At 37.2% G+C, this 27,939-nt stretch overlaps 1 protein-coding gene across 6 annotated transcripts in view; it reads left to right on the forward strand.

Moving 5' to 3' along the window:
• Window positions 1-7,666: 7,666 nt before the first annotated feature.
• The window catches only part of LOC306885548 (thyroid hormone receptor beta-like), a 128,921-nt gene continuing 108,648 nt past the window's right edge, over window positions 7,667-27,939 (forward strand). For 4 of the 6 annotated variants that reach the window (XM_079442151.1, XM_079442149.1, XM_079442152.1 and 1 more), the window contains exons 1-2: window positions 7,667-7,860; window positions 8,572-8,685. The gene's annotated coding sequence lies outside the window, so the exon portion shown is untranslated. The remainder of the gene's footprint in view (window positions 7,861-8,571; window positions 8,686-27,939) is intronic. The other 2 variants (XM_079442150.1, XM_079442154.1) reach the window with 1 other exon arrangement.

Consider the following 27,939-nt stretch of genomic DNA (forward strand, 5'->3'; position numbering starts at 1 on the left):
GGTGATGGAGGCAGTAAGCTAAACTCAGCCATCCTCGTCGCCAATGTTGTGTTAAAACTGACTGAACGCTAAAGAACTCAGTTCTACACGGGAGCTTAAACGGATGCTTCTTTTCTTTATTTACTCTCTGTCTCGTGCACGCAACTCATGCACGTGCATGCACTTCAAGAACTCTCTGTAACATACTGAACACAACACTTCTATCACTAAAACAAATTCCTCATATGTGTAAACATACCTGGCAATAAAGCTCATTCTGATTCTGATTTATGCACTAAAGCCTGGAAATTAGTCTTAAAGAGTTACTTTAGGAAGCAAATGCCTAATTGACCTGCCTGCTAATTATATCTCATATTTGTATTTGCTATTTTACTAAACAAGAGGACAATGGCAAAGCCTAAATGTCCTTTAAATTAAAATCAAGAAAAATTATGCCTTGAGGCATTTATTGGTATCTTATTTCATATGTATCAATGCACTTTGAGGATGGTCTAGCAGCTCTATCTTCATGCTAGAGAGGTTCTTTATCCCATCTAAAGCCAACGTGACATATCCTGATCTTTCATCAAAAGGAGCTATTTGGTTTTTTTTATATAATAATAATAATCCATAAATCTGACTTGTGAAACATAAAATAACTGTTTGTTTTCCTAGGCCAGAGGAGAACTGAAGCAATCTGTATTGTATAAAACACTATGAAGGTGACTTGAATTATCCTACCCAGTCCAATGATCCCACAATCTTTGCCTGTTTTTCCACATTCCTGGTGGTTAAAAAGTGAGCTTTCAATCTGTGGGAAATGCACCCCAGGTCATCCAGGAATGTTGGGGTAGAAAAACAAATATCAACCAAACAACTGTCTAATCATCAGTTTAATGCTCTATCACTAGGTTCCTTAAATCAGGCCCTAGAGAGCAACTGCCCTGCTGAGTTTAGCTTAAACCCACCTTAAGATCAAACTAAACTACCGGTAATTTTCTAGTAACTCCAAAGACCTTGATTAGCTGGCTCAGGTGACTTCATGTTTGTAACTAAAATCTGCCGGGAAGAAGCTCTCCAGAGTTGCATCTGAGGAACTCTGATATCATATCAGGTCTTTTGAACATCTGGTGTTGCCTGCTGTGGCGTACGATCTGTGACACATACTGTCTTTAAGTGGTCAAATGCACTTCCAACCTCCAGCCAAACCTTATTGAAACAGTGGGCCATTTGGGAGATGATGGGAGTGTTTGGGAAATCTGTTTATAAGCACACATTATTTTAGCCAATCTGTATGTCTTAATAAATGCAAAATGGTAACTATCAAAACCATTGCTGAAACTAACTACAAGTAGCAATTAGATAGTATTTACACAAAGTGAAAAATATGCTATTTACACTAAATGAAAATAGCTATAGATTCTATTTACACTATATTAAAATAGCAGTATTTTCTGCTTTTTATACTACTTATTGCAAATAGTGGCAATTATCTGCACCTCAGTATTGTAGTACATTATAAAACTGAATACAATAATAACTTATTGAGCGTAAATAAGTTTTATTAAAATTATCAAATGAATGCTGACATATAGGGACAATAAAGCCCTCGCTACAACTAACCCTAACCCTACCCGATACATTTTCAACTTTATAATTATTTTCCTTTATATTTATTGAAAATAAATGCCTTTCCAATGTGGCATGAGATGTGAAAAGGGACAAGAACGAGTTCGGAAAAAGGCGGATTCGAACTTGGGTCGATTGTGTCAAGCAGTATGTGCTATGCGCTTTACCACAAAGGAGTTGTTGGAGCCGGAGCTGTTCTTTGACAAGCCGTCTTTTGTAATGTTGTCTAGCTCAACCACATGTTGGTGGGCAGAGTTAGTGTAAATAGCCTCTGCCAACAAGGCGGACTATTTGCAATCCGAATAAGGCAATATACATTTTTAAGATATATAACATATTGTAACTTAACCTTTAGCTTACTGGCCTCATTTAATTACAGTTGCAATTGAACAAAAGCATTTGCTTTATGAATACATCTTAATAAATAAATGTAATTAGTTCTTCAAAATGAATTAAACTCAAAGTCACTTCTCATCCCAGTACAGAGAAAGCTTGACAAATTATTCATAACTCAAACAAAGCAACTATTCAAATGGCATTTCATTTTATACATGGAATGTGAAGCATCCTTTCCTTCCCTGGTCATTTACCACTGCCTCCCTCCAGTTTTATGAGGCAGACAAATTTGGGGCAGCAATTTATCATGCATTGCATCAAACATTATATTAATTGCCTCATTCTTATGTTACTGATTTTGCCATTTATTACAAATGTTTGCTGCTTTGATTATTGTGTCTGGTTATTTTGTATTATTCTGGGAGGACAGGTGTGGGAGGACATAAAAATACCACAGCCCCCTGACTTCCCCCAACATCTGTCCATATAAATACGTCTACTGTTTTTTTTTTTTGCTGTTGTTACCCAAAAGAGCCATTTTTGATTGCATATTTACATAGCATTTGAGCGGCGCTGGAAAGGACTGCAGAAAAGCTGTCATGACCTTTTCCCCTAGTAGAGTGTGGCTACAGAAATGACCTTATATAACTGCATAATGCTGCAATGTAGTTAAACTGCTGTCGACTCTGTAGACAGAGAGATGAAACTACACACCCAGCACCCTGCTGTTAGACTGCATGAATCTTTGATGGCCAGTTAGCACTGCATAAAGACAGCTGCAATCCTTTTCATTTGGCACAGTCTGCTGGCAGCATGCATTCTCTACTGCTAATGTACTCACTTTACTATTCATGCACTATGTATTAGACTGTATACCATCAATTTTGATGTATGACAAGAATATAACTTAAGGAATAATAAGCTGAAGCAAATTAATGCACTAAGAATGTACAATTCCTTAAATATTTCTTACATTGTGGTGTTAATTTCCAACAAAATGGTCATGGGAAAAACTAAATCTGTGATTAAGTGACTGGAAGTTACCTTATGATACCTACATTGTAAAAAATGACTGTGATTTTAACGGTAAAAAACTGTGAAAATGCTACAGTAAAAACCTGTTAAATGGTTAATGGTAAGTTCCTGTAAAATTTAACTGACGTTCCCAGAATTTCCTGCATTGCATTTCAAATTTAGTTTGAATTTGATGTTTTTTCTTTGAAATAACTAGTATGTTTCTTCTTAGTTTTTGTTACAGCTAATGTTAAATGAATGTTTATTGCATATTTCAGTTTATTGAGTCTCACCATGATGGTGTTTAGTGCTTGTGTGAAAGACACTGAGCACCTTCTGTATATGTAATTATTTCAAAGCTGCTTGTGGTGGGCTTTGGTTCATCATGTGACTTTCTCATCACCACCTGCATTTGGTGGTTATCAGTGTATTTCAAAGGTACAAAACAGATTTCAGTACTTCAATAGGTTGGTATATTAACATTATATCAGTTATTTAACTGTAAATTTAAGTTCAAACCATAAAACCTAAAATGTTGTTACTGTATTTTTTACTGTAAATTTTACGTATTTGTTTTTAACAGTGATAGTGAAAGCTCATTTTTATTATATCATGGCAATTTATACTTTGTAGCAGATGACATAGTTAAAAGTGAAGTGTGTAAGTGCTGCAGTGATGATATATATATATATATATATATTTTTTTTTTTAGTTAAATATATCACCCTGTTCCTCAAAGAAAAGAAAAAAAAAACAATATGATTTTTCTATTACCAGAAAATATGCTCTGTGACCAACAAAATATTATGATTCTTTTATGATACATTTTGTTCATCATGATCTTCACAAATGAAGACAGTTTTGAAGCCAATTCAATTGCCAGGAGTACATTTACAACAAGTTCGGTGTGTATTTAAAAACAAACAAATAAAATAATTCCTAAGTTAAAGAAATTGTTTTGTTAGCCACGTTTAGCACACACACACACACACACACACACACACACACACACACACACACGTTGGGTTTCCATGTTTTATGGGGACATCCCATAGGTGTAATGGTTTTTATACTGAACAAACTGTATGTGCTATTGCCCTACACCAACCCTACACCTAAACTTAGCCCTCACAGGGAACATGCTGCATTTTTAGATTTTCAAAAAACTTTATGCTGTATGATTTATAAGCTTGTTTCCTCGTGGGGACCAAAAAATGTCCCCACAAAATTAAGATTTACTAGTATTACTATCCTTGTGGGGACATTTGGTCCCCAGGACGTGATGAATACCAGGTGCACACACACACACACACACACACACTCACACACACACACATGCACACACACACACACACACACACACACACACACACACACACACACACACACATTTACTCACTATACATATTTATTTTAACAGCAGAGGTTGTCTAAGGTTGAGGTTAAACCAGGTCTCATTCTGTGCACACATAATCTGCATCAGCTCACTGCTTGTTTCACAGAGCAGAGGTAAGAAAAATATAGCTTTCATCTAACCTAATCTGATTAATAATGCAAAAATGTAACAAAGACAATGCAAGCTCTATATGATTTTATTGCACAATTTCTTGGAGCTGAGCACACAGCTCTCACAGTATGAACACAGTAATGCGAAATTGCTTTTCATGTGAGCGGGTCCCTTTATGCAGGCAATATTTACAAAGGCACCCATAGTCAATTTGACCAAAAAAACTTTTTGTAAGAATGAAGCCATATTAATGCATATATATTTTCCTGATACTAGGAAAAATAATAAGGCATAAAGGTTCAAATGTTCATTCCTTATTAGTGCTGTTTCACACGTTTTAGAATTACATGAAACACTATGAAACAGAGGGACCATGACGATTATTTAGTGACCTGATTTCAGCTCACTCTGGATATTCTCAACCAACTTCACAACTTCAAACTAGTAGGATACTTTTATAAAAAGTATGTTTCATGTCATTGTTGTTATGACATATTTACATACATTTTTTAAATTTTGTACAGAAATGTATATGATGGGGAAAGTAGTTCCGTTGACTGTTGTTGTAACGCCCCTTGAAACAAAATGTGTTGTTTTCTTAAAAAAAAGATGTGTAGTATCCCCTTTCTTTGCTATTGCGCACATTAATTCAACTGTTAGCACACTGTGACATATTTGGAGCTCCACCAAATCAAACATATCAAAGTAAAGACATACCAAACAAATGTCTGCCAAGAGATCTGCCTGAAAAGTAGAAGTACGTTTTTTTTCACATCTTGTAGCATTCAGGCAAAATAAAAAGGATCTGCTGACAAATATGCAGATGCAAAGGTGTGAAAAACCATTGAATTCAAATCTGCCAGAATGAGTCGAAATTCTGAGTAAATTTATCTGTTAACAGTTAACTAATTTGATTTTTTCTTTAAAAACAACAACACAAACAAAGGATTTGTGATTCCGAGAGCACATCAGAGTGTCATTTTCGTGGAAAATGCCAAGTTCGATTTTTGTTGCGATATCATGTGACGATTGAGTTTATAAACCTTAATCAGGTCCAAGGTTCAAAGGCCTCGTAACACTGAGAAAAGGTTTTGTTTAATCTCTTCTTTTTATCTGCTGTGTGATCGTGCTTCCCAAACCTGTCCTGGAGGCCCCCCTGCCCTGCACATTTTGTATGTCTCCCTTATCAGAAACACCCAGTTCATGTCTTGCAGCCTCTACTAACAAGCTGATGAGTTGAATCAGGTGTGTTAGACAAGGGAGACATACAAAGTGTGCAGGGCTAGGGGTCCTCCACGACAGGTTTGGGAAGCACTGAATTAGGCTGTTCCTTAAAATTCTTCGTTATGGAGAAATTGCTTCAAATCATGAAGAGTTCATTTTTTATCTTTAATATAAATGAATAAAAAAGTGAATAAAAAAAGAAAACAAATAAAATATACATTGTACAATAAATAAAAAACTAACCAAAAAAACCTTTATGGCATATTGTGAGAATTATGGCACAGACCAAATAAAACGGATAAGAGATAATTAGGTCCAAAAGTCTTTTTGCAAAGCAGTTTTTTTTTTGTGGCATATACGTTACATTTAGGCCTATGTTTTATTTTTTCATCATAACAGTTTGAGTGAAATGTTGAACAAAAGAGTGTAAAGCAGCTGCTGTACTGTACTGTATGAAAGGGATCATGTACAGCCAGACAGCTGTTATTACAAAATAAACCCAGGTCATGTATCATCCTAAAGGATTTTATTCTGAAATAAGGACCAGCTGAATGTACTGCACATTATCCAGACGGAAAGTAACTTGCAGTGAGAACACTTAAATTCAGTTCAGGTTTAGTGTTTCATGATCTCTATCTTGTTGATAGTTCATGGATCAATAATATAGCTCATCACCTGTCAGCTTTGATGGGCTCTGAACCTTCATTGTAAAAAAAAACTATAATACAAATGGATTAAACTACTTAATTTAGTGAGTATACCATGATTGACAACATGTGGTTTGATACCTTGCAGCAGACATTTAAAATGCATTTTTCATGAATATTGTCACTGGTGTTACCTTCCTTATGTGTAACACCAGTGAAGATCAGTGTATCAGGTCTTATGTGTGTCACTGGTGAGTCATTGTGTCACTGGCTACTGTTTTTGGTTACACTTTACTTGAAGGGGTGTGCAGAAGACTGACATGACACCTTCATATACATGTCATGACACGTAAGTGTTAACCTGTCACATTAAATAAATAAAACATAATCTCCGCATTTTCATTATTTTTCTGTAACTCTGACAACATGTGCTGAAAAACAAAATTGAGAAATAATATTTCATAAAAACTTTTGGTCCCACTTTATATAAGGTGGCCTTAACTACTATGTACTTACATAAAACAAATAAGTACAGTGTGCTTATTGTGTTCATATTGTATTGCAAAACACTTCTGCTGCTATTGAGGTGGGATATGGGTAAGATTAGGTACAGGTTTGGTGGTCTGGGTAGGTTTAAGGATGGGTTAAGGTGTCAACAGTGTAATTATAAATGTAATTACAGAACTTAATTACAGATGTAATTACATATGGGTATTTTTAAAAATATAAGTAGAATGTAAAAGCATGTATGTACACGATAAGTGCATTGTACCAAATGATTCATGTAAGTACACAGGCCACCTAATATAACGTGGGACCAAACTTTTAACATTGCTAAAGAAGGTAACACCAGTGACAAAAAATAGTACACGTGGTCTTGAAATAATTGCACAAAAAAGCCAATGTGGTCTAAGTTTAAATGTTAGAAAATTAAATAAAGTTTAAAACATCTTGCCATACCAAAAGTGGACGTTTCTGTAGAATGACCCATTAAGCACATTTCATTATAATCCTCTCATTATTCGTCTTATAGTAAAGGAAAATTGCTATTGTTTTTGTTATTTAAATCAGCATAAATCATAAATCAGATTACAACAAACACTACCATGATGTACAAATACCCTTTAAATAATATTATTTTTTTCACATTTGTGTAATGAGAATTGAGGGCACTGTGGCAAAAAAAAATTAAAGTCATAGTGCACAAAAAATAAATAAAGTTTTCTAGACGCTTATCTCTTTATTTTGCGTGAAATATGACGCGACGTGTTTCGATTTGGTGAGATTCCCCCCATGGCATGTATTCATTAGAAGTGTTTGTTTCTAGTGTGTGGGCGCCTGTAAAGGGTTAAACATCTTTGGCCAGACGTCAGATGCTCTCTGATTCCCCGCAGCGATCAGATGAGAGAGCTGCACGTTTCTCTGTGTCTCCGGGTCCATGTTGCTCTGCTCTGCTGGTCATTTCAGGCCACGTCTGTCCGAAACGCTGATATTACAGGGATATCTAATAAACACAGCTTCGAGGTGAGTCATTGTTTCCTGTGAAGTAAAACGGCATTGCTTTGCTGTAAAATGTATCCGTGTTAAACATCGAGAGCCAAGTGCAACTCTGTATCGCTCCGATAGATATATAGCTGCTGTGTTTCTGATCTACTCGAAATGTCATGGCGCTTATTTCATGTTTCACATGTGTTTTCAAGCGGATGTGGGTTTCTGTACTTTTAATAGGAGTCGTGAAGGCATTTCAAAACATCCCCTTAGCCTGCATTTACCCCGAAGCAAACCGATTCCGTGTCGATATTCGTATGAATGTTTTCTGTAATGTCATTAAAACAATGCTTCATGTGGCGCTCAGTGCACTGTTGTTGTTGCTGCTGCTAAAGTTATGGTTGCACGCGTACGATCATGCATGCAAACTTTAGTCAGACCTTATAATACACTTTTATGACATTCGACCGTGTTTTGCTCTTAAGTGTTGTTTGGCTCAGGGGCAGAGCACAACGGTTTGACCCACTTACAGAAACTGCATCATTTCAACATATTTTTGAAGAAATGTCATGATTTTTTACCAGGACATGATTATAATAGCCAAACACAGCCAAAAACGCAACATTTGCTTGTTGATTTTGTTTGTGCATATAGCCTTCAGGGCAAGGCCCAATTATCTGTTATATCTGTAATTATTTACTTTGTTTGCAATGGAATACTAATATACTGTGCTTATTATTTCTGTAGAATGCATTATGTATACTGTTATACATGGAATATCCAGATGACCTACTGCATTTTGCCAAATATGCAGTAAGCAACAACAGCAGGCTGCATGGAGTAAAACTGTATCTGTGAACTGTATGTACTCTATTTTATATTTTATTGTGCCCATTAAACTGAAAGTGTTTGCTGAATTGAACATGCAACATATAGGCCCGGTTTCACAGACAGGGCTTAGACTAAACCAGGATTAGGCCAAAGTTCAATTAGGACATTTTAAGTAATTTTTATAAATGTCCTTAGAAAAAAACATTACTGGTGTGCTTTTTGAGACAAAACAAATGCACTGATATAATTTAAGATCAGTCAGTGCAAGTTTCTTTCAGTTGAAACAGCTCAGATTTACATTTTAGTCTGGGACTAGGTTTAAGCCTTGTCTGTGAAACCGGGGGATAGAGTTTATGACTACGGTTTACATACTACCGATTGAAATGCTTTCAAAATACTATTAAATGCATAAAGCATACAGTATGCACTGGACAGTATGCAGAAAGCATTATTCTAGTACTCCATTCTGAACGTAAGAAATAGCCAAATCTACTGTTATGAATGCGATGTGTGTCAGGACAGGCGATGCTGTGAACAGGTTATCACTTTTTCTGTGTGTAATTGAACAAGTGATATGCAAGATTTCTAATAATGGTTTTTAACAGACAAGGAAAAGGGATGTTGAAATATGGAGACTATTAGTGTTCCTCTTGACTCTCCGTAGATGAGAATTTCTCTGCAGCTGGAGGGTTATTTCAGGTCAGCTGCGTGCCATGTGGATCGGTGAATGCATTTAAAAGCCTGGGCAAAGCTGCAGTCGGCGAGAAGACACTGAAGTCATTGTAATGAAGTGCATTTCATGTCAATTTACCATTTAACTGCAACCGTTTGTAGATTTAATTGCATTGGAAAAGGGGATGCAAGGATCTATAAATGTTTAGGAAGAAGAATGTTGTGCATCAGTGGCCTGGAATACTTCAGGAATATAAAACCCCCTTAAAAGCTTTGTAGGGTGTCCCTGCTTTCCCCGTCCCAGAGCGCCTGCCAGTCTGTGAAGGGCACGAGGGTGTTCAGTTTCAATGGGTACTTTTAATAGATTCTAACTTGTATAAAAATGCCTTAATGAAATTAAAATAGTGGAAATCAGACCAGTGTTCACAATATGAGGCCACAATTCATATTTAATATTGTGAAGTATGCAGGGCGGGGTTTATTACTTTTAAATTGTAGTTGATTACATGATGAAAATTGTAGTTAGTAACATAATTTAGGTTACTCTTTTAAGGTGACTTTCCCTAACCTGTTTAAATGTAACATACTGATATACAAAAGCAGAGAAAAAAATATATTTCATTCTTTGATATCAACATCATGAAATGCATTAAAGATTAGATTACACCAGGGATTCCCAAAATGGGCTTAATGTGAGATCTGCAGTAGGTTTGATTGAATTGATAAAAAGCTAATAATTAAATCGCAAAAAGTAAAATAAAAATAAAAGATTTTTAAATAAAAAACTTGAACGTAGGGCTGCACGATTAATCGAATGCGATAGTCATGCACATCTTGTCAGTAAAGCCGGTTCTGTGATTAGTAGTAAATCTCCATCACCTGCTTTCAGATGGAGCAGCATTTACTACACCGAGCTGTAGTTTTCTAAAAAGCTACACGAAAAAAATTGCAGACGATATAATTGTGAGATTATGAAATCGAAGAAATCGTTCGCGATAATGACAGCTGTTTGCACAGCTTCTCAATGAACTACAGCTCTGTGTAGTAAATGCTACTCCATCTGATAGCACGTGAAAATACCACATTTAATAACATGTTTTTACTCCAAACTCACTTCATAACATCAGCCGAGTGTTTGAAATATATCCTTCTGTGAGATGATGTGGCTTCTTACACAGAATAAGCCACGCAACATTCAGTGCTGCTTGAAAGTTTGTGAACCCCTTGCAGAATCTGAAAAAATTATTAAAATAACCCCCTTCAAAAGTTTGGGAACCCTTGGTTCTAAAAATAGAAATGTTTTATTTTTTTACCTGCATGTGAATGTGACCATTAAATGACATCAGATAACTCTGAATATGCAAGTTTCTTGTTCAGTTCACTTCCCCAGGGGTATTTCAATGAACTATTTTTTTGTTGAATTGGTTTGGCTGACAAAAAATGTGGAAATCCCAACATTACATGAATAAACATGAATAAATATGAAAACAGCAGTGACACTGCACATCATCATGGCCCTGATAGCACATTTTGTGATTAGAGACGATATAATCATCTTTATAATCTTTTGTAAGCCTGTCAATAGGTCTTTCCAATTAGGGTTGTGACGGTGAGGAAATTTTCCCACCGGTTAATCGACGTGTGACATCACCGGTAATACACCGGTCGTTTGAGTTTTCCCTCTTTTCCTCGCTTTCCTTCGGTTTTAAATAACCTAGCTTGTAAAAGCTCCGTGCGCGTTTTACTTTCACTTTCAAATTATCGGTAATTCAGCATCAAGCAGTTGTTTGTTTTTTAGTTCGTTTGAGTTTTCCCACTTTCCTTTGCACGGTGGCATCCTGAAACATACAGATAGACTCAAATGTCAAAACACAAATTACAGATTTTCTGGGTACTCAAAGCACTTTACATGGAAGGGGGGGGGGATCTCCTCAACCACCACATGTGCAGCATCCACCTGGATGATGCGACGGCAGCCATATTGCGCCAGAACGCCCACCACACAGCTTATTGGTGGAGAGGAGACAGAGTGATGAGGCCAATCAGTGTATGGGGATGATTAGGAGGCCATGATGGTCAGAGGCCTTCATTCTATTGCATTCATTGCTAATGCATTCGGATTTGTCCGCAAGTAATTTGCAGTAAAACAATCTCCAAATAAGGGCTTCCTGCACAACTACACCATTTGCTCTCATCTGAGGGGAAAACTTCTGACCTATTCTCACTAACTAGTTGCTTGTTAGCATGCCAATTATTAACATGTTGGCTGTTTATTAGTATAAAGCACATATTCTGCATGATCATATTCTACAACCCTAATCCTACACAATACCTAAACTTAATATTTACCTTACTGAATATTAATAAGCAGCAACTTAGGAGTTTCAGGCAAAAGTCATAGTTCATGGTTTGTGAATAGCGAGAATTGGACCTTAAAATAAAGTGTGACTGAAAACTCAGCAAGATCTTAGAAAATCAAGTAGGGCTGTGCGATTAATCAGAATCGAATCGGAATCGCTCCGCTCCGTCTCCCGCGTATCACGGACGAGCCGCACACACGCAGCCTGTCTCGTAATGCTCTTTTATACTAACGGTCTCGCATATACATCATTTAGATTTTTTTTTTTTCCTACAAAAGTAGGGAAAAAATAAATGCATAATTTTTTTACATCATATAAAACGATGTAAACAGTGGTAGTTTTTTTTTTTTTAATGAAAGCCTGTTTCCACCATGAAATAAAAAAAATAGATAAAGATAATTGTTACTTTCATCTCACAATTTGGAATTTTAATTTTTTTATTTTTTATAAAAATAAAACAAAAAGGTAAATGCAACTTTTTAATCCCACAATTCTGACTTTTTTTTTCTTGCAGTTCTGAGAATTCTGAGTTTCTGGCAAATCCAAGTTTACATCTTGCAAATTCTGCTAATTGTGACTTTTGTCACAATTCTTCTGTTTGTTTCTGCCACAGAACAAAAATGGCAACTTTTCATCTCACGATTCTGAGTTTATATCTGAAAAAGGTCATCATTGTGAGATATAAATGTGCAGTTACTTACTGTTTCTTAATGTTGTGGCGGAAACAAGCATCTATAATTGTTTTACTTTTTTTACTGCCATAATGTATAATTGTTTTTTGCATTAGAGTGGTGAAAATTAGATTTTTTGCATTACGGAAATAAGAAATAATTTGCATTATGCAAAATATCTGAATGCTCCTTTGTTTTTGTTTTTATGCAAGAATTTTCTTTTTGATTTTGTGGTGAATTGTGAGCTGCACGTGTTCTTCATGAGATCCATCATTCTGTGTGTGTGTGTGTGTCACTCCGCAAGTCTCTCACGAGCACATCTGGCAATATGGACGAGGCCTGACGCACACACGCAACCTGTGTCCACTCGCGCCTGGCTCCGTGTTTAAAACGAATGTAAATTAAGTAACTACTTGCCAATTTCACTTGGATGAAATGAAACATTCAGCACATTTCCCACTTGTTCTTAAAATCTCAAATACTTAAAATTGAATAAATCAGCCCGTGTAACATGTAATACTTTAATAATTGACTAAAGAAATACAGTTCTTTATTTATAAAAAATAAACAAATCTTTCCTGTGAAATTCAGTAATTCTGTAAAAGTAGTAATACCATTATAATCTTCCCGTCGGAAAAAACAAAACAAACCGTAGAACCCCTCCCAAAACACAATAGAAAGTGTAATGGATTTAAGGGTTATAATGGGAATTGTATTGGTTTAATGTAAACTATAATGGTGTCTGCTGGTATTTGGTGCATTCTATTGGTGGGATGTAATCTAGCAGGTGGCAACCAATAGAACAACAGGAATTCCTATTGGAATAATGCCCAAAACAAAAAATGAATTTTGTAATGGTTTTTATGGAAACTGTAAGAATTTCTGTGATGGTTTCTATTGTTTTTTTTTTGTTGTTGTTGTTTTTTCCAGCAGGGTAACGATACTCATACTGTGCTGCACATTATTGACAATATTGAGCTGAAGCTTGACTTTTCAAATTTAAAAATCGCAAATCAAATCGCAATCGCAATATTTGTCAAAAATATGGCAATTAGATATTTTCCCCAAATCACACAGCCCTAAAATCAAGTGTGTGATTCTTGAATCGTCTTAACACAATAAAAACTTTCATTATTTACATTAGATAGACCTAATCTGCATATACAGGACTGCATTTACAGGTGTCAGATCTCTCTTTGTTTGTCTGGCATGGGACAATTGCTCTTGCATAAAAAATAATAAAGCAAAATACAAATATCCATTTCTTTCCATGAAGTCGGAGTGATCTTTCTCATGATGCTTTACACAGTGCCATCTTTTTACAAACTGTAATTACTTAAATGTATGGTTGTATTTATGATTTATGTGTCCTCATCTTTAACCTCCCTTGTCCCTAAAATCATGTCTGGCATTTTCTGTGGCCCGCCTTGTAGGGCTGTCTGTCGCGGTGAAGGAATCTCCCTTGTGGGAAATTTGAGCGGCTCAATAGCACGGTATGCGGTATTACTGCATATATATATCTGTGTGTATGTGTTATGATGTAACGAGGTCATATTCAGAAACCAATGAAACCGAAATTAAATCGTGTTGTAACAGGAAGTGAACAGAAGAGAATGACAAAATAATGGTCCACATAACAAAACATAAACCTGACAATAAGATCGTTAGTCTATTGTTAGCTATAGTTAGTTCTGATCATCGAATCTGACGGACAAGATACTTTTTCTGTTGATATTTCACCTGCTAGTTCTAGACGGGTTGTCAGTCAGCGCTGTTTCATTGTTGCGCCAAGGTGGCGGCAAGAGACTGTCTTTGAGTGAGTCTTTAAACCGTTCATTCAAAGAGAGATGTAATGAAACGCGCTGCTGAAATCATTTTAACTTTGAGCGCCACTTGTAAAGTCTCCGCTGACCAGCAATGCGTCGATGCTAAGACAGATTTCGCTTTCCTTGGACATGACAACCTGTTTTCACAAATATACATGACTGGGCCTGAAGCACAGACGCAGGTAATCGCGCACGCTCAGTCGATCTCGCTCTCGTTCGCTGTCTGTTTAGGCTTAAGTGCAAATTTACTGAGCCTCTGTACAAATCCGCATGGTACACATTATTATCATTACTAATATTCAGATGCACGAAGTGTAAAACAAGAAGGGTGTAACCTTAAGATTATTATTATTATTATTATTATTATTATTATTTGGTCAAAAGAAAACACGGAAATAGCACGGTTGCTGCATTCCTCTGCGGTTATGCTCGTCAAAAGTATTTAAAACTGTCTAAGGCCTTAAACTCTTCAGTTTAGTTGTATCAAATTTAAGGACCCGTGGGAGCTATGTTTCCTCTAATTTTTTTTCTTGCTGAGCAAAACCTTTCTCTATTTCTACAGCGACTCATTTGGTGCACATCGTTCTCTTTCTATGAAACCGGCTCTAACTCTGTCGTGACATCAGCTCTATAGCGGTTTGCCCGAGCATTGCTATTCTTTCCCTTTTACTGCGGCATTCAATCAAATGGCTTCCCAACTAATTTTTGTGCGCGCGAGGCACATTATTTCTTCTGTGCGGCCGCGGTGGAAGAAGAGCGCAACACTGCGTGGGAGCCCTGTATTTAAGGTAGCCCGTCGGGCAGGGCAGTGATACATTTTGGTAGCCCGACTGGAAAACACAATAGCCCCGGGACGTCGGGCTAGCGATTTTGCGAGCCCTGCATTGTCTGTGTCGTGCGTTAGTTCACCTAAATACAGGTAAGGCTGGTTTGTTTGCATGCATTCTTGTGGTGGAGTAGAGCTTCTCTGTGTCTCTTCGTAGCCAGACTGTGGGCTGAATGCAAAATGGTTTTACACTGGGAAAGTCACTGCTACTGTCTTTTTGAATATGTCTTGCATTATGGACACAATATCTGACTTTTTGGGAACTGTAAACTGATAAAAATAATTTTGTGGTGAAGTAAATACTACATAAAACAAATGTAATTTCTACTTTAAATAATTTAGCTCAGGCAAGAATGAAAAAACTAAGTAAATTCTGTATTAGTACTCAATTTAAGCTTGTAGAAATTAAAGTTTGAACTTATTTTACTTGAAAGTGTTTGTTTACAAGGATTCTTTAAGTAAATATCAAAGTTATGATCCCATATTTCCCATCATGCACTGGGGCATGAATAATTAGAAAGGTTAAATGTTTCAGTTTTATTGTTAGGTTTAGTAACTTACTGTTTTGTGACATCTGGAGTTGATTTTCTACTCAAACAACCCATTCGTACCCAAACACTATTCACTGATTGTTCCTGTCATTGTGTATGGTGTACCAAGTATTGAGCTCTCTGTGTTTATTTGGGTAACAATTGTAATGAGTGGACATATTATTTTAAAAGGACATATTATTTGCTTGCTTACATGTTTGTAAGTGAACCATATGCTTTAATAGCGTGGTTGTTTTCCAGTGCTACATTGTTTGAGTAAATTTTAGAAACCGTGACAGTATTGTAAGTATTGCAGATTTGACTTAAAATAAGTAAAAATAACTCATCAAACTCTAACTGACCATGTTAAATGTACTTATTTCTTAGTTAAAAACCTACTTAACGTAAATTTTACTTAAAATTGATGTGCAAAAACTTGCAAAATAAAAATTAAGTAAATCTTACTTGTTGTTTTTTTCAGTATAGCAATAGGGGGTGGGACTGAATGGTGAAAATACTGAAAAACTTTAAAAAATGGCTCCATACTAGAGGTCTTCATGGAGGACCTGAGGACCCGGGACCCGTACGGGTTCGGGTCTATATTTTAAATGGTCAGCCGGGTCTGCATGGGTTCGGGTCCCACTTTCAAATAAAATACGGGTCCGGGTCGGTTCTGTGCAGCATATTTACGGGTCTCTTCGGGTTCAGGTGTGAATTTTTGGACCCGTGAAGACCTCTACTCGTACAAAGCCAAAGTAGAATCAAGAGCTGCACCTCCCAGAGCTAACATATGGAGTTTCGTTCCTGAATAAATCCATGTTTTTGAATAAATGAGTTAAGTGAATGATTTAAATTTTGTGTAAACTATGATGCACTTCATCTTTCAAATTTGAACATGCTGTTTTCTATGAGCGTATGCACCCAGTGACGGTCAGAAGCTGCTTAACATAATGTTAATGTACACACTGACTTCAACCTTGGCTATATGATACATTGTGTATACATTTTTCAGGTATAACAAGATTATAACCAGTGTTGGGGAAAGTTACTTTTAAAAGTAATGCATTACAATATTGCGTTACTCCCTAAAAAGTAACTAATTACGTTATATAGGAAATGTAAAAGCCCTTTCAGACCAAAACGTGTAATGAATAAACCTCAGGCTGAAGGAAGAGTAAATTCACGTCTGTACAGTAGAACGCAGGAGAAGGTTCAACACTCTTCAGCAATAAAAAACAACAATGAAACACAATTGTTAGTTTATGTAAAGTAATTTTTGCTTTATTAGTCAGGTTGAACTGGATCATCAAAGGTCAGCAGCAAAGACATTGGTTATAAAAATGGGATTAGATACATTTGTGTTGTTTAACATGTTTAATAATAGCAGGTTTGCGTCATATTCTGAGTTTGCATTTCACAGATTTAATCATTTTGATGAATACTAAATCTGTTTTTTGATTTTATTTCTCCCAACATGGGGACAGGAGAACTGTCAGTCAATAAATGGGGAAAAAAGTAACTCCGATATTTTCTTGTAAATTTAAAAGTAATGCGTTATTTTACTAGTTAGCCTACTTGAAAAAAGTAATCCGATTACGTAACTCGCGTTACTTGTAATGCGTTACCTCCAACACTGGTTATAACACTAAACTGCATACTATATTGTACTTTCTGACATTTTTGTTTGTGTTGTGCATGTTTTTTTCCATGAAGTTGAACTAGAGTATGCAAATACAGAAGGACACGTCTGGTCTGCAAAACCTTTTTCATCTGGTGTGCGACTAGTTTGAGAAGTTAGCTGCTTACAGTATGTAGACAATACACTACTATAGACAGTAAACATCTCGCTAGGTTTTGGATCTGAGCTCTTTCCTCTAATATAATTTTAGGAAAGTGCTGTGTTCCTCTGTAGATGTCATGTTCATGCCCTACTCCTCATTGTAAATGACATCTTCATAGACTTCCATGTTATGTTTCTGTCTCTTAAAAACAAAACAAAAAAATCTGGTTCCTCTGATGGGCTGAACAAAGGCACAAACTTTTGTTAAAAGCCTCCCGTGGACAGGTGTTGAAAATTAGCATGTGTGCTATAACACTCATACTAATACATATGGTTTCTCCTATGTCATTGTATGTCCATGTCAAATAAAAGATCAATCAATCAATCAACAAATGCTTGGCTGAACTAAAAATAAGAAAATATGAGGTAAATCCATTAGAGAGTGACCAACTTAATTTTTCAATGGTGAACACTGAATAATTAGCATGTAGCATCAAATAAAGGTGCAGTGCTTTGGTAGGGAATTAAATCCTGTTTCTTTTGTGAACAGTTGAGCGCCGATCATTAGAATGAGTCTTTTCTGTGAATAACATTTACTGTGGCTAGATTCCATTGAAACATGATTGACCAACTACCATTTAGAAAGGTCAGAAAGTTGCATGTGGACTAATGCTTGTGGATTTTCTGATTAAGTTTTTGTTTACCTAATTAATTGATAGTTTTTATTTTCTTGTTTTAGAAAAAAAAAAAAAAACTCTTGTTCCATGATGAACCCATTCATTGTAAATGAATCAGGAGATAATCACTGACCTTTTCAAAAGTTTGCTAAGGTAAGTGTGTAACTAGAGCAACAGTGTTATCTGTAGGCTCTAACTAATGCCAGGGGCCACACTTCTTGATAAACCTGTCGTGTTTTGCATTTGATAATCTTAAAGTTTGAGATAGGCCAGATTTATTAATCATAACCCCCTGTTTCACAGACAAGGCTTAAGCCTATAGTTCTAGACTAAAATGTAAGTCTGAGCTGTTTTAACTTAAGGAAACTTGGACTGACTGATCTTAAAATATATCAGTGCCTTTGTTTTGTCTTTAGATGCATACCAGGGGCCTGTTTCATAAAACAAGCCAGGCTTATTTGGTAAATTTGTTTTATGAAACTGGCCCCAGTAATGCTTTCTAGAAGGCACGTTTATAAAAATCACTTAAGGCCCAGTTCCACAGATAGGGTTTAGTCTAAACCAGGATTTGGCCATTGTTCAATTAGGAAATTTAAGTAATTTTTATTAACATGCCTTAGAAAAAAACATTACTGGTGTGCATCTTGAGACAAAACAAAGGCACTGATATATTTTAAGATCAATCAGTGAAAGATTCTTTCAGTTAAAACCACTCAGACTTACACTTTAGTCTGGGACTAGGCTTAAGCCTTGTCTGTGAAACCAGGGGTAAATGTCTTAATTGATCTATGGCCTATATCCTGGCTTATTCTAAGCCCTGTCTGTGAAACCGGGCCATATCATCTGATATAGAGTCATCAAAATGAAGATACATAAAATCCAGAAAAACAGCATCCACACATTTAGTGCTGTCAAACAATTAAGCGCATCCAAAATAAAAGTTTTTCTTTACATAATAGTGTGTGGACTGTGTATATTTATTATGTATATACAAATAAACACACACTGTATATTTTGAAAATATTTACATGTGTATATATATATAATATAAATTATGAATATAAATATAAGTATATTTAATATAGGCAGTGGCTATTTGCACTAAGTGCAATAGATGCTATTTACACTAAGTAAAAATATCATATTTTCTTAGCGATACATGATATTTAGGATTTTTAGTGATATGCTATTTAAATTAAGTGCAAATAGCTATAGATTCTATTTACACTTAAAATAGCAGGATTTTCTGATATTTTTACTACTGATTGCAATATTGACATAAACATTATAAAACAGTACGTAATAATGATGTATTTAGTGTAAATTATAATTTTATTTCAAATTATTAAATACCAGATAATTTATTTTCAACTTTATTCCATCATTTTTACTTAAAATAAATGTCTTTCCGATACGATATATGATATTTAAAAAGGGAGAAAAACAGTTTGTTAAAAGGCGGATTTGAATTTGGGTTTATTGTGTCAAAAAGCACACGCTTTACCGTCTTCGCCGCTGGAACTGATGTTTGACGATAGTGTTTTGCAGTGTTGTCTCGCCCAATCACACATTGGTGGGCGGAGTTAGTGTAAATGGCCTCTGCCAACAAGGCGGGCTATTTGCACTAGTGTAAATAGACACTGCATTTAATTTTTAAACATAGTCAAACATGTTTTAAAAATATATATGCATGCATGTGTGTGTATTTATATGTACATAATATACATAGTACACACATTATGTAAACAACATTTTATTTTGGATGCGATTAATCGTTTGACAGCACTAATATATTATATTATTATAAACGTTCATTGTAAACTTATTATAAACATTTTTCCACATTGACTGCTATAGTTGAGGGTAACCTCTTGGCATACTAATGCCACACACTTGAATTTACTCTCTTAGAGAACACTGCAAACTGATTAATTTCAGTAGAGATGGTGGCATCACAAGGATGTTTAGAAAAATGCAAAGATTTGTAAAAGTGATGCTTTCATGTAATCAATATTTGTGATGTAGACATCCATCTCACTAGTTGGGACGTCCAAAGAAATGGTTCTAGGTGTGCTTTAGGAATTCACACTTCATTCAGACTGACCCAACTACTTCCACACCGTCAAACCAGAACTTACAAAATCCAGTCGTGAAACGCCTCCCCAGAGATTTTTCTGTTGTGGAAATGGCCAAAGTTATTATGGCAACCAGTGTGGATACACTAGATATACTGTCTGAACAAACAAATCAGATTTCATCACTTGGACAGTGGAGAGTTATTGCCACTGATATTGGGTGTTGTGTGAACAAGGCCTAAGGCATCGAGCGCTCATGTTTCTAAGGCCAGAAGGTTTTTCCTTATTGTTGTCAGATAGGACAGAGGCAAATTGGCATCCGTCTAATCGTCTCTTCAGCTGCTCATTTATTCATTCAGTGGCTTATCGCTCTTCTCTCTCTTTCTTGCGTCATCAGCCTGTCGTACAGTAATGTGCATCTTTGATTGGCCTGCAAGTACCATGTCATTTGAATCACTGGGCCTTTAATAATTATGCAACACTGAAAAAAGCAGCTTTACGTCAGCCTCAACCCGTTTTTAGATAAGACCTCAGGGCTAAAGGTGAAACCCACACAAACATCTTGTTTTTTTTCGCCTGGATTTAATGGCATTTTGTTGACTTCATAGTTTTCAGTTCTTAAATGTATATGGTTCAATGATTAAATGTAATATTAGCTGACCAAGCTACAACAGCCTTTGACCTCTAACTAAAGTAACATATGCTGAACAGTTTACATGTTATTAGTTAAATAATGCAATACTACTGTATGGCCAAGTCTGTCAAGCTTGGCTTATTGAGAAAAATGTGCCTGTGATTGCATTGCTTATTTCAAAATGATATTACATTTTCTTCTCGTTTAACACATGTAAAGTGAAATGTCCAGTGACTGGTGATAAAAGCCCATTTGGGTTTATCTGGAACAGACAAACATGAATCTGGCAATGTTTTATTATGATGGTTGTACATATCCCAGCAGATTGGAATTGAAATATTAAAAGGCTAAAATGATTTACCACATGTGAAAATAACACACTGAACCCTAACCCTAAACAAAAAGCGCGAGATAAGAGAATATCTGCAGTATAGTGCCGGCAATATAGTGTATATTTTAAGATCCAATTTTCTGACGAAGTAATGTATGACATGCTACTGCATGTAAACCATATTCATACAACAATAAAGTTTTTACATGGTGCTATAAAATGCTTAAACGAATACCAGGACAGTATCTAACAATCATTTGTGCCTTGTTTCTGCTATTAGGTTGGTGATTATAGTATAGTGGCCAAGGAAGCAGTTGCTTAAATGTGCTCCAAATGACTGACTGAAACACTAGGCTTCTCATACGGGAACTACTTGATGTCCCAGTTTGCAGCTGTTCACAGCAACTGTAAACCTACTCGCAAATAACACACACTCTCGCAAACACTGCATACAGATGGTGCACATCTGAACATGGGCCAGAACTGGGATTGATTTTACATACTGTATATAAGAAGCAAATGTTTTTTCTTCTTTGCCTTCATGGGTTTGGAATAGTACATGTGAATTCATGCCAACTCACAGCTTCTTTCAGAAGATATATTTCAGGCCTGAAGCATGCTTTACACATGAAAACGCTTTCAAGGAATGCAATGGTTTCACGATAAACCACAGTAAAAGTCCTGATAGTTTCTATTACCATTTCATATTTAAATCATCATTAAAACTGTGTTTTATGGAAAAATCACGCTAAATATGCTCAAGTGCAAAATACAAAATACATTGCAAAATAAAGTACAAAATGCGTAACATGAGAACACTATTGCAGTACAATGTTCAATTCTATGGGCTTTATAGTTGCCTGTTGTAGTGTGTGGTAACAGACATTGGTCACTCTTGTGTTTTTTACCAAAGTAGCCTAAAGAAGCACAGTGTATAGAGAAGGACATGCACAGGCTAAGAATTTGCCTCTGCATAGATTCTGTCTTAGCTTTGTGATATATGCACACTTCACTGCTGTCCATATAGCAAAATAGCACGTTCTATACCAAGATAATAGTCGCCTTTTGACTCCAAAACCAAAGTACGCTTTCATTCTCTATGGGAGCTGTGTGCAGGCTTGTGCAGGGATTGTGGGATTGGCAGCAGAGCACAGCAACTGGTGAGAGTCAAAAGTTCAGAAATGCTCCATTTTATGCAAATGAGAGGCATAAAATGCTTTTAGTGCTGCAGTTTCTCATGGATTCAGTGGGTATTTTATCCATAAATTAATATTGTCATCTTTTACACTCATGTCATTAAAATTTGCCTGATTTGCCTGGTTGTATAAATTGTAATAATGGCTTGTTTAACCTTTTGTTTCTTTTACTCAGTCGCAGTCAGTTCATTATTAATCTTAAAGGTGCTTTATACAGGTATATTTGTAGCAAGTCAAAAATGCATGGGTCAAAATTATTGATTTTTCTTTTATGCAAAAAATCATTAGGATATTAAGTAAAGATCATGTTCCACAAAGATATTTTGTAAATTTCTTACCGTAAATATATCAAAACTTAATTTCTGATTAGTAATATGCATTGCTAAGAACTTCATTTTGGACAACTTTAAAGGCGATTTTCTCAATATTTAGATTTTTAATTTTTTTGCACCCTCAGATTCCAGATTTTCAAATAGAGGTATCTCGATATTGTCCTATCCTAACAACCCATACATCAATGGGAAGCTTATTTATTCAGCTTTCAGATGATGCATAAAGCTCTATAAAAAAAATAAAATAAAGACCCTTATGACTGGTTTTGTGGTCTAGGGTCTCACACACACACATACAAATATACACATTTTTTGGGACTGTACTAAAGCATAAAAATACCGTAATATGTTTGCAAAAATGTTAAGTTCACACATTAGTTTATCAGAAAAAACAATGCTACAGCCAGTTATTCTGCTTTTGAAATGTGTGTTCAGTGTCAGAATGTTCTGTTTTTGTTTTGGTCTGTGTGACTCCGCCTACTGACAGTTTGCCCAATAGGATTTTGATACCCCGAGTTGCCAGTTGATGGAAAACACAGTGTATTGCATCGATTGATGCCAGCAAACCAGCAGAGATCACAGGTTCTGCGAATCGATATTACATACTGCACCTTAATCAATATTTGTTGAACTGCCATCACAAGGAACACTGGCAGTTCACGGTTAGTTAAATGCAAATGTCAATGTATGTTTTTGATTCTGTATCACTTTGTCAAGACCTTGGAAGGCCTGCAGAGAAGAAAGAAGGGAAAGAAAATGCAGTTGTTTACAGTGGTGATTGTTTGAGTCAGGTGGAGAGAATGGACTGTTTGTTTTCTCTCTGACTGGGATTCCAGCACTATGAGCCACATCAAGCAAATTAGATTTATAGGGAATCTGAACAATCAAATCGTGCTCCATAATCCCAGGAAAACTGAGGAGAAAAATGTGTTTTTGTCTCTGAACAGTGGGCTTGTGTTATTTAAAGGTGATGTTTGATCTTGGATTTGTTTCCTGGACGCTCCATTATTCCACATCTGCATTAAAAGTGTTGAAAGAAAATCCAACAGCAGAATCTTCCAGAAGGGTTCATTTTCTTTGGTGAATTAGCTGTTTGTGAATGCATACAGATTGAAGTAGGCCGAGTTGCTTAGAGACAGGGTTGATTTGGCATTGAGAGCGTTTGCCCTTGTTTGGTTAAATTTGAACCGTGATTGATTGTAAATGCTAATATGAGCAGGAACACATTTATATATTTATCAGCTCCGTATGAATCCAGTTACGTTCCTTCCGCTGTTGTTTGAGGTATTGTTTAATTGACAATAGCTTTTGAGTAAGTGAAACTGCACAGCTCTGTTTAGCCACAAATGACTTAAGATGGTCAACAAAAAAAAAATGCTGTCAACCACAAAGACTGTCACAATCTTTAGAAGTTAATAGGAAATAAATTTTTTTTCAGTTTTTCTAAAAATCCTTTAGTGTAGAAATGCTGAACTCTTTATGCACTGAGCTCTGGCTCTTCATTTGATGTGGTGAATGCGCTCAGACGTCTATAGAGAGCACGACCCTGTGTCAGACACTGGCGGCTCTATCAGATCTTTTCCATGCATGTGTGGAGAATGAGGTTTCTCACTCAAATGCCTGTTTGTCATCACATGCAAGAACAAAGAGATTGAATCGCTTATAATAAAGTACTGTGATGGTACAATATATATGCCAATTTGTCTGTTGGAGGTACTTTGAAATACTAAAAGGCCTCCACATGATGAGGATGAATAAAGACAACAAAGAAGCAATTGTGCCATGAAAACCACAGCTTTATCAAGAAAAGACAAATGTTTTGGATCTTCTTCAGTGCCTTATCACAATTCCAATTCCAAATAAGAGTCATCTTATAGCAATGAGAGAATTGCATGGTTAGGGGTTGGGTTTAGGGATATAAAATGTATCTATAAAGTCGTAAAAGTGAAATACAGAAATGTTATGATATAAAAGATTTGTAAATGTTTAAGATTTTTTATCTGTAAATACTTAAGTTTACTTTTATTTGTTGTCCGTATGTCCATATTGTAAGTTTCAGCATCTATCTGAACAAACAAATAATTTTTTTTTATTTTTTAGGCTTCCAAGAAGACTGTAACTTTAACTTTAGAACAGGGGGTGAAATTGTCTTTATTACACTATTTTAGCAATTTATAACTGTAAAGTCAGCGCTAATTAAACATATGGCTTCATATTGTTTAGTTAACTTCATAGATGCTGAATAACTGAAATACAGGTCCTTCTCAAAAAATTAGCATATTGTGATAAAGTTCATTATTTTCTGTAATGTACTGATAAACATTAGACTTTCATATATTTTAGATTCATTACAACACAACTGAAGTAGTTCAAGCCATTTATTGTTTTAATATTGATGATTTTGGCATACAGCTCATGAAAACCCAAAATTCCTATCTCAAAAAATTAGCATATCATGAAAAGGTTCTCTAAACGAGCTATTAACCTAATCATCTGAATCAACTAATTAACTCTAAACACCTGCAAAAGATTCCTGAGGCTTTTAAAAACTCCCAGCGTGGTTCATTACTCAAAACCGCAATCATGGGTAAGACTGCCGACCTGACTGCTGTCCAGAAGGCCATCATTGACACCCTCAAGCAAGAGGGTAAGACACAGAAAGAAATTTCTGAACGAATAGGCTGTTCCCAGAGTGCTGTATCAAGGCACCTCAGTGGGAAGTCTGTGGGAAGGAAAAAGTGTGGCAGAAAACGCAGCACAACGAGAAGAGGTGACCGGACCCTGAGGAAGATTGTGGAGAAGGACCGATTCCAGACCTTGGGGGACCTGCGGAAGCAGTGGACTGAGTCTGGAGTAGAAACATCCAGAGCCACCGTGTACAGGCGTGTGCAGGAAATGGGCTACAGGTGCCGCATTCCCCAGGTCAAGCCACTTTTGAACCAGAAACAGCGGCAGAAGCGCCTGACCTGGGCTACAGAGAAGCAGCACTGGACTGTTGCTCAGTGGTCCAAAGTACTTTTTTTGGATGAAAGCAAATTTTGCATGTCATTCGGAAATCAAGGTGCCAGAGTCTGGAGGAAGACTGGGGAGAGGGAAATGCCAAAATGCCTGAATGCACTTCATGCTTCCATCTGCTGAAAAGCTTTATGGAGATGAAGATTTCATTTTTCAGCACGACCTGGCACCTGCTCACAGTGCCAAAACCACTGGTAAATGGTTTACTGACCATGGTATTACTGTGCTCAATTGGCCTGCCAACTCTCCTGACCTGAACCCCATAGAGAATCTGTGGGATATTGTGAAGAGAAAGTTGAGAGACGCAAGACCCAACACTCTGGATGAGCTTAAGGCCGCTATCGAAGCATCCTGGGCCTCCATAACACCTCAGCAGTGCCACAGGCTGATTGCCTCCATGCCACGCCGCATTGAAGCAGTCATTTCTGCAAAAGGATTCCCGACCAAGTATTGAGTGCATAACTGAACATAATTATTTGAAGGTTGACTTTTTTTGTATTAAAAACACTTTTCTTTTATTGGTCGGATGAAATATGCTAATTTTTTGAGATAGGAATTTTGGGTTTTCATGAGCTGTATGCCAAAATCATCAATATTAAAACAATAAAAGGCTTGAACTACTTCAGTTGTGTGTAATGAATCTAAAATATATGAAAGTCTAATGTTTATCAGTACATTACAGAAAATAATGAACTTTATCACAATATGCTAATTTTTTGAGAAGGACCTGTATGCTCAAGTGCATTACAACACAAAAATAATATATGGTTTGCTATATTGTAAATAATGGCTAAAAGACATTTACTCTACATTCAGTTAATCATTAATTACTAGTGTTACATGTTGTTCTGTTTTAGTTTTGCCATGTCTTCCGTTGACCTAGTTTTCCTGATTAGTTAATTAGCTCCTCATCTGTTTCTGTTTCCCGATATTACGTTTAGTATTTATAGCCTGTGTTCTCCCATGTTCCTTTTGTCTGCTATTATTTTGGATTTACGTTTGGTTGTGCCCTTCTCAGTCCGTGAATGATTAAACAAACTCCTTTTGTACTCCTTCGTCGTGCTCTTTGTTTTATACACACCAGACAACCGTACCAGAATAGCAGACCCTCATTTGAGTATTTAGTTAGCGGTGTTTTTCTTTGTTGTTTTTTTTCCCTCTCCCATTATGGACCTGCCCGCAGTCCAGCTGCTTTGCCTGGAGTAGCAGGACCGTCCGCTGGAAGACCACACCAGAGACATTATCGATCTGGCGTGCCTTACTCACTTCCCAGACCGCTCGCTCTGTGTTTTCTACATCGCCAACCTGAGCGAGCGGTGTAAGGCATGCCTGCCAGCGGACGGTCCAAAGGAGAATTTCACCGCTTGTGTGGAGTGGGTGCTGGAGAAAAATGGTATTGTATTTTGGTATTAATTGTATTTCTCCGTCTGCCCTGCCGAGGAAGACATCTCCAGCCCCACTCACATACCAGAGACCAGCCAGCCGTCATCCCGCTGTACGGAGATTTCGCCAGAGCCCACTTCAGACAGAGAGCCTGAGCCTACCGTGACACATGAGCCAGATCTGACACCCGCGACTGAGCCAATCGTCACCCCGGAGCCTGAGCTTCAGGAGTGGTCTGACCAAGTGTGTGAGCCGGCAACATCGTCCGTCCCTGAGGGAGTTTTGGTGGTGATCGAGGGCTTGGAGGGAAGCCCCGCCCACACTCCCGCGACTGAGGGTGAGCTGCAACTGGTTTCTGGGAACCATTCTGAGGAACTTTTGGACATCTTCGAAAGGGATCTTATTGACTGGTTTGGAGAGGTATTACCCAGCCCTGAATCTATTGTGTTTCCGCTGGTTCCGTCCAGCCCTGAATCTCCTGTGTCTCCGCTGGTTCCGTCCAGTCCTGAATCTCCCGGTGCCTGTCAGCCCCTCAGCTCACCCTCAGTCTGCGCCAGCTGGGCACTCTGATCCATCGCCTCGGGACTTCCAGCCTCCAGCTCTGCCAAGGTGTGAGGATCCCCTGTCTCCACCTCCAGCCTCCGAGCCCTGGACTCCATCTCGGTCCTCCGAACCATCGGCTTCACCTTGGTTCATAGCTCCCTCGTCTCCACCGTGGCCCGTCCTCCCACCAGCTCCACCGGGCTCCCTCGTCCCTCCGGCTCCGCCTTGGTCAGTTGTCGACCATCCGCCGCCTTAGGACTCCACTCTTCTGGCTACGCCTCGTCACTCTGTCCCTCCGGCTCTGTCAGGCTCCTCCTTCCCTTCAGCTCCACCTTCGTCCTCCATCACTCCGGCTCCGCCGCGACATTCCGGATCCCCGCCTTCGCCTCAGTCGCCTGAGCTGCTGGCTCCGCCTAGGCCCTCCGGACCCTCG

The sequence above is a fragment of the Barbus barbus genome (assembly GCF_936440315.1).
Source record: "Barbus barbus genome assembly, chromosome: 19".
In the NCBI taxonomy this organism is placed as follows: domain Eukaryota; kingdom Metazoa; phylum Chordata; class Actinopteri; order Cypriniformes; family Cyprinidae; genus Barbus; species Barbus barbus.